This window comes from Dasypus novemcinctus, chromosome X (assembly GCF_030445035.2).
Source record: "Dasypus novemcinctus isolate mDasNov1 chromosome X, mDasNov1.1.hap2, whole genome shotgun sequence".
Lineage (NCBI taxonomy): Eukaryota > Metazoa > Chordata > Mammalia > Cingulata > Dasypodidae > Dasypus > Dasypus novemcinctus.
This window is the reverse complement of record NC_080704.1, coordinates 152,395,759-152,404,442: the sequence shown is the minus strand read 5'-3', so window position 1 is coordinate 152,404,442 and position 8,684 is coordinate 152,395,759.

The following is an 8,684-nucleotide window of genomic DNA, read 5'->3' as shown; positions in this document are numbered from 1 at the left end:
TATTTATTTATTTATTTCTCTCCTCCCCCCACTGCCCCAGTTGTCTCTTATTTGTGTCTATTTGCTGCGTGTTCTTCTTTGTCTGCTTCTGTCGTTGTCAGTGGCACAGGAATCTGTGTTTCTTTTTGTTGTGTCATCTTGTTGTGTCAGCTCTCCATGTGTACAGCACCATTCCTGGGCAGGCTGCACTTTCTTTCGCGCTGGGTGGCTCTCCTTACGGGGCACACCCCTTGTGCGTGGGGCTCCCCTATGCGGTGGACACCCCTGCGTGGCACAGCACTCCTTGAGCGCATCAGCACTGTGCATGGGCCAGCTCCACACGGGTCAAGGAGGCCCGGGGTTTGAACCGCGGACCTCCCATGTGGTAGATGGACGCCCTAACCACTGGGCCAAAGTCCACTTCCCATTGCCTCATCTCTTAATGACGTATCCTGAAACAGTCTTTATAAACCATTGCCAATGGTCCCATTCTGCCTGACAGTGTTGTAGGATTCCTGACCTCTCCCTGACTTTTGCATTTGGCAGCTAAAGACTTTGTCTCAGATATCTTCTGACATCTCTTTCTCTCTTTTTTTAAGATTTATTTATGTATTTATCATTTCTCCCTCCTCCACTTATTGTCTACTCTCTGTGTCCACTCACTGTGTGTTCTTCTGTGTCTGCTGTCTTCACTTTAGGTGGCACCAAGAACCAATCCTGGGACCTTCTGGAGTGGGCAAGAGGTGCTCAATCTCTTGTGTCACCTCAGTTCCCTGGTCTACTGTGTCTCTTATTGCCTCTGTGTCTCTTTTTATTGTGTCATGTTGCTGCACCAGCTCTCTGCTTAAGCCAGCTTGCCATATGGGCCAGCACTCCTGCACGGGCTAGCACTCCACTTGGGCCACCTTACCACGCAGGCCAGCACTCTGCGTGGGCCAACTCTCCGCTCGGGCCAGCTTGCCTTCACCAGGAGGCCCCAGGAATCAAGCTCTGGACCTCCCATATTGCAGACAGGAGCCCATTCGCTTGAGCCACATCCGCTTCCCCCCACATTTCTCTTGTTGATCATTTTTGCTTCATCCCTTAGGTAGGGCAGAAGGTAAAAGGCAAACCTTGGAAGTCCCAGCGGATGGCCATCTGTTACAGTCACACCCCTAGTTCAAATCCACCTGAAGTCACCAGTGAACTCTTGGTCATAATCGAGGCGAGGTTTTCCTGAGCATGTGTGCTCCTTGCAAAGCCACCAATGATTTCGTGATGAGTATCGGTTACTGCTCAGCAGGACTTTGGGAATGGAATGAGAAATGTATAAAGGTCAGGTTATATATAGCCAAACTGTGAGGAGAATTTAGGCCCCCCAAGGGCTGACTAGAACAGCTGAAGTCTGTGCTCAGAGCCAACCACGGACCTAAGGAAAAAGGCATTCATGTACAGCACAGGCCCGGCAGTCCTGTCCCCTCAGCTAATCCTAAGGAGAGCTTCAGTTACTGAGTGACTTTGCCTAGCAGCGAGGTATGAAGTCCATGGGTTCATTGCCACAGCCAACACTCCTTTGCCAACAGGAGCCCACAGCTTACACAGAGAGGCTCTGCAGGGATGGCTTTCTGCCTGCAGTTGTGTTTGGCCATGTTTACCCGGCCGCCCCCCACCCCACCCCACCCCTGCTTAGTTTGGGAACCACAGGCCTTGTTCCTGTCAATTGAGAAAACACCTCATAGTCTGCTCTGTACTCTGAAGCACAGTGAGCCACAGGCCTTCTCCCAGGATCTAGCCTGGGTCCTTCTAGAAGTCCACATCCCAGGTAGGGTAGAAGCCAGCAGGTAGACCTGGCTCTGCCTGAGGGTTTTCAGAGGGCCCCATTTGATTTGGCCTTAGGCTTTGAAAGGCGTGTCAGAGCAGCTGAACTCAACTTCCTTAGTGGCTGAGCAACTCAGGGGTGCCATCTCCAACATTCCCGCGAGTCCAGATGAAACTGTAGGCTTCAGAGCAGGCAGCCGGCCAGGACTGGTTTCAAGTGCCTTCACATTCTTCCTCTCAAAGAGTTCTCCGGAAGCTGCAGAGCTTAGTATATTTCTTATCCAAAAATCTCCTGGCATTTTTTTATCTTGTAATAATTCCAAACCCGCTGAACATTTTTTAAAACAACTGAGATTTGGGAGAGAGAATGGAAAAAAGGGATCAGTTAGACGATTACGGGCATATTCACTCTTAGGTGCTGATTTTCAAGGGGGAAACGCGTTTGCTGGCCCACTTTGAGCTGTTGGGGAGTGTGGATTTCCTGCGTAAGCCCCCACGCAGTCTTTCTATTGTTAATCAGGGCGGTTGCTTTGGACGGTGGAGGTGTAATTTGGGGTTGCCAGGGACTGGGACGGGAAGGTGCTTGAAGTCCGGTTCCAGGACTGGGATCCAGGGAGAGATTTCCAGGGCCTGGAACTAGCTGAGCTTCTGCTTCTCAAACACGGACACTAGCAGTGCTCCTCTCTGAAGCCAGCCCAAGGCCCAGAGGGTGATTTTCCTCATCTCGGCACGTCCTACTCTGTGTGCTGCTTCCAGAGAGAGAGATGGAAATCACCCAGGGACAGAGCAGGCAGACCCTGGAGGTCAACTAGTCTACCCCGTTTGGGAAAGGATGAAGAAAGTAAGGCCCTGAGGTAAATGAGGGACATTGGACCTGGGGTCTCCTGGCTCCGGGCCAAGGACTCTCTTGGTCCCAGCTCACGAGTGGGATGAGACACATAAAAGCTTCTTTCAGGCCAGAATCTGGAGCAATCACCATCTCACAGCTCCCCTGGGTTCTCAACTCTAACCGTCCCTGCTGCCAGTTCTGGTGGCAAGAACGAGACCAACAAATACCTCATAGAAGCTAAAAATTACAGAGCCTGAGAGACAGGTGTTAGAGCCATTTATGGAGAGTTTATTACAATAGACTAAAAGACATGAATTTTCCTTGGAGAGACAGATGGGGACTCATTTCAGGGCCACAGAGAAGCTAAAAAACACATTTGCTCAAAAAGGCAGAGTCTCTTTCTTCTTCAGTGACTCTCAAGCAAGCTCCCGCCTCTCCCCTTGGGAGCTTAATATGCACATATGTGGAGACCTGCCTCTCACAGTTCTGCTCAGCCCTTCATTTCTGGGAGGGAGAATTCAACCTCTGATTCCAGACACCGTTTTCCAAGAACAACAGCGTATTTGGCCCAATGTAGTCCTTTTGACGTCCACTTGCTGGCAGAATAAGGTAGTTGGGCATTCCCATTCCCTTTTCTCCCGCCCCCATCACTGAGGCCTGGCAAAGGCCCTTCTCTGGAAGCCTCTGGTCTAGGAGAGGTTCACACACTAGGTTCTGGGAACCAAAGGGGAAGGTTGCAAGGAAGCCTAAGCCATGCGAAACCAATCCCTTGCCTATTGGAGGAGCTAATTAGATCTGAACCAGCAATTCAGCAATGCTAAGTGATGGAGCCACAAGGTCATGGTGCATCCTGAGCCTCAGTGTACTTTCTCCAGAGGCCCTGGTGGCCCCTCAAGCACAGGGAAACCTGCCTGAGAGACTACGGAAAGAAACTGAGCTCCTCCAGAGAAGGCCGCAGGCCCTCTGAACCATCTGGCCTAGAGCAACCTACATCTCCCTCCCAAATCTGCTGTCACAGAAGACTATGGGGCTGAACACTCATGGTGGGAAACACAGAACTTTATCAACTCAGGAAATTGAATGGGCCTGGCGAAAAACTATAGAAATTGCGAGAAAATGGAATTTATGATCATTATACTTAAGCATACACTGAGGGTTTATCTTTTTTTAAAAATTATTTATTTATTATTATTTTTTAATTACATTAAAAAAAAATATGAGGTCCCATTCAACCCCACCGCCCCCGCCCCCCACTCCCCCCACAGCAACACTCTCTCCCATCATCATGACACATCCATTGCACCTGGTAAGTTCATCTCTGAGCATCACTGCACCCCATAGTCAATGGTCCACATCATAGCCCAGACTCTCTCACGTTCCATCCAGTGGGCCCTAATCTTATATGGGTACTTTGCTGCTTTTTCAGTCACTTGAAAAGTGATTAGATCTTGTAATTAGTGTGGAAATTTTGGAAGAAAATATCTCTTTTTTTTTTTTTTTTTTTGAGGTACCAGGGCCGGAGATTGAAGCCAGGGCATTGTATGTGGGAAGCCAGGGCTCAACCACTGAGACATATCCTCTCCCCTCAGTTGGTTTGTCTGTTTGCTTGCTGTCCATTATTTGTTGTTGTTGTTTTTAGGAGTCATCAGGAACTGAACCTGGGACCTCCCATGTGGGAAGCAAGCGCTCAACCACTGGAGCTACTTGTGCCCCCCTAGAAAATCGTTTTAGGCAAAACCTCCATTTTTGTTCCCTCCAAATCAGTTCTTAATTTTTTTGGTTGACGAGTGGTCAGAAATTTCTTTAACAATCAGGTGAAATTTTAGGTCTGTCTTTAAAAAAAAACTAAAACTGTACAAATGCACTGTGCTGGGCAACCTCTACAGTGACCCCCAATGATTCCTTGGTGTTTATGCCCTTCTGTAATCCCTCTCCTCAAATGTGGACTGGACCTAATGGTTTCCTTCTCAGGAATAGGAAAAGACAAAAGTGATGGGATAGACTAAAACCTGTGGCTTCCATCTTCCTCGCTTTCTGTCTCTCGCTCACTTACTGTGAGGGAAGCCAGCCGCCATAAGGAGCACTACCACATAGAGAGGTCCATGTGGCCAAAAACATACATCTCTGGCTAATAGCCAGCAAGGAACTGAGACCCGCTAATGGCCATGTGAACAAGCTTGGAAGCAAATCCTCCTCGAGTCGAGCCCTGACATGACTGCAGCCCTGGCCAACCTTAAATCGCAACCTGTGAGAGACCCTGAGACTGAGGCTCCAGGTAAGAGGCACCTGGCTTCCTGACCCACAGAAACTGTCAGATAAAAAACACTTGTTGTTGTAAGCAACAAAGTTTTGGGGCACTTTGTTACACTGCGATAGATAATTAACACACACGCATGTACACAGAGACTTTGCACAGATGTTTAGGACATTCCAGGACATCTTAAATCTCATCCATGGACCATCTAGGTTAATGCCACATTAAGAATCCACAAAACAATGATGACCAATAGAAATATAACACAAGCCACATATTACTTTACATTTTCTAGTAGCCACATCAAAAAAATTGAACATAAATTTAGTAATGTATTTTATTTAAACCGATATATCCAAAATATTATTTTAACATGTAGTCAATCTTAATATTATCGGCAGAGCTCATGTCTGCCACTCTAGATGAATGGCTTTGGCAGAAAAGCTGGCAGGAGCAATTGCTATTGAAAAGCCCTAGAGGGTAAAGATAGCAATATTCCTCCAAATTGATCTACAGATTAAATATAAACCCTATCGAAATCCAAGCTCAATTTTCTTTTTTCCTTTTTTTTTAGTAATTGACAAGGTGATTCTAAAATTCATATGGAAACACAAGGGACCCATAGATAGCTAAAACAATCTTGAAAACAAGAACAAAGCTGGAGGGATCACGTTTCCCTATTTCAAAAATTACTGCAGAGCTACAGTAATCAAGACAATGTGGAGCTGACATAAAAATAGATAGAGACATCAATGGAACAAAATTAAGAATCCAAAAATAAACCCCTACATCTATGGTCAACTGAGTTTTTACAAGGGTGTCAAGTCTACTCAATGGGGAAAGAATAGTCAGTCTAATCAACAAAAGGTACCAGGACAAATAGATATCCACATGCAAAAGAATGACATTGAACCCCTATCTCATCCCATATCCAAACATTTACTCAAAACTAATTAAAAACTTAAATATAAGAGCTAGATATATAAAACTCTTAATAAAACATAGAAGTACATCTTTGTAACCTTGGGTTAGGCTATGGGTTCTTAGCTACGACACCAAAAGTACAAGTAACAACTTAAAAATATAGATAAATTGGACTTTATCAAAATTTTAAAAGTTTGTGCTTCAAAGGATAACATTAAGAAAATGAAATGACAACCCAAAAAATGGGAAAAATATTTGAAATTTTATATCATATATCTGATAAGAGACTTGTATATCTATCTATCTATCTATCTATCTATCTATCTATCTATCTATATATCTTGCAACCCAATAATAACAACTCAAGTAACCCAATTGAAAAATAGGCTAAGGATTTGAATTGACATTTCTCCAAAGAAAATATACAAATGGTCAATAAGCACATGAAAAGATAGCCAACATCATTAGTCATCAGGCAAATGCAAATGAAAACCTCAAGAAGATACCACTTTTCGCCTAGTAGGATGGCTATAATCAAACCCGCAGGCAATAACATGTATTGGCAAGGATATGGAGAAATTGGAACCCCACACACTGATGGTGGGAATATAAAATGGTACAGCTGCTTTGGAAAATAGCCTGGCAGGTCCTCAAAAGGTTAAACATAGAGTGACCTTATGATCCAGCAATTCAACTCCTAGGTATCTATTTAAGGGGGCCGAAAACATATGTCTATCCAAATACTTGCATGCAAATGTTCACAGCAGTATTTTTCATAAAAGTCAAAAAAATTCACATAACCTAAATGTCCATCAACTGATAAATGGCTAAACTAAATGTGGTATATCCATACAGTGGAATATTATTCAACCATAAAAAGGAATGTAGTACCGATTGGTGCTACAACATTGATGAACCTTTAAAACATTATGCTTGGCAGAGTTGCAGCACCTACTCTCCAGTTCGTTGGATTTACCCAGGTTAGCCAATAAGGAGGTGAGGATGGTCAACCACCACACCAAGGAACTGAGAGTCTACAACTGCAAGCAGGAGAATCCCATCCATTAGCCATATGGGATCTAAGCCCCCTCTCAATTTAGAAGTGGAGTGGGCATCACCATCCCAGGGGCCTCAGGATGGAGGAATAAAACATGGATGAGAGCGGACTTACTGGTATTCTACTATAGAATTATTATGACTCTAGCAATGGGAGAAATTATTTCATTGATATGGAGACAATGGCCATGGAAGTTGCTGAAGGCAGGGAGAGGGAAAAAGAGGTGTGATATGGGGGCATTTTCAGGACTTGGAGTTGTCCTGAATGATAGTGCAGGGACAGATGCAGGACATTATATATCCTGCCATAACCCACTGAATGGACTGGGGGAGAGTGTTAACTGCAATGTAAACTATAATCCATGTAGTGCAACGGTGTTCTAAAATGTATTCATCAAATGCAATCAATGGGGAAGCAGATTTGGCTCAACTGATGGAGCGTCCGCCTGCCACATGGGAGGTCCAGGGTTCAAACCCAGGGCCTCCTTACCCATGTGGTGTGCTGGCCCACATGCAGTGCTGACACACGCAAGAAGTACCCTGCCATGCAGGGGTGTCCCCCGCATAGGGGAGCCCCACACGCAAGGAGTGCGCCCTGTAAGGAGAAACGCCCCACGCGAAAAAAGTACAGCCCACCCAGGAGTGGCACTGCACACACGGACAACTGAAGCAGCAAGATGACGCAACAAAAAAGAGACGAAGTTTCCCAGTGCCGCTGACAAGAATACAAGTGGACACAGAAGAACACCAGCAAATGGACACACGGAGCAGACAAGCAGACAAGTGGGGGGGGGTGAAGGGGAGAGAAATAAAAATAAATAAATAAATAAATAAATCTTTTTTAAATAAATGCAATGAATATACCACATTAATGAAAAAAGTCAATGTGGGAGGAGTATGGGGTATGTTGAGTGGGGTATATGGGAACCTCTTATTTTTTTAAATGTAATATTTTGTGTGATCTATGTATCTTTAAAAAAAAGATAATAAAAAATGAAAAAAAATCATGCTTCGGAAGTGAATGTGACTCCAGTGGTTGAGCTCCTGCCTACCACATAGGAGGTCCCGGGTTCGGTTCCTGGTGCCTCCTAAAGATGAGCAAGACAGCGAGCTGACTCAATGGGCTGGCACCGTCAGCTGATGCAACAAGATGACACAACAAAGAGGCACAAGGAAGGAAACACAATGAGAGACAAAACAAGCAGGGATTGGAGGTGGCTCAAGCAATTAGGCACCTTCCGAGTCCCACATCAAAGGTCCTGGGTTTGGTTCTGATGCCTCCTAAAAAGAAGACAAGCACTCAACAAACAGACACAGAGAGCAGATAGCAAATGCAAACAACAGGGGGAAGGAGGGGGGAAATAAATAAATTAAATTAAATCTTAAAAAAATAAATTAGGCTAAATGAAAGAAGCCAGACACAAAAGGTCAACTGGTGTATGATTCTATTTATATAAAATTTCCAAGATAGGCAAATCCATAGACATTTAAAATCAATCAGTGTTGCCTAGAGCTGAGGGGTGGGAGAAGAATGGGGAGTGACAGCTGATGGATATAGGTTTCCTTTTTGGAGTGTTGAAAATTTTGCAAAATTAGATTGTGGTGATGGTTGCGCCACACTTTGAATATACAGAAAAGTACTGAACTATATACTTCAAATGAATGAGTTGTGTGGTATGTGTTAAGGATTGAATCACATCTCCCACAAAGACATATTCAACTTGTAACATTTGGTCCTGTGGATGGGAACTCACTTGTAAATAGGATTTTGGAAGATCCTGTTAAGATGAGGCTTAATACCCCCTAACTTGAGTCCTTAGAAACAGAAAATTTGGACACAGTAGG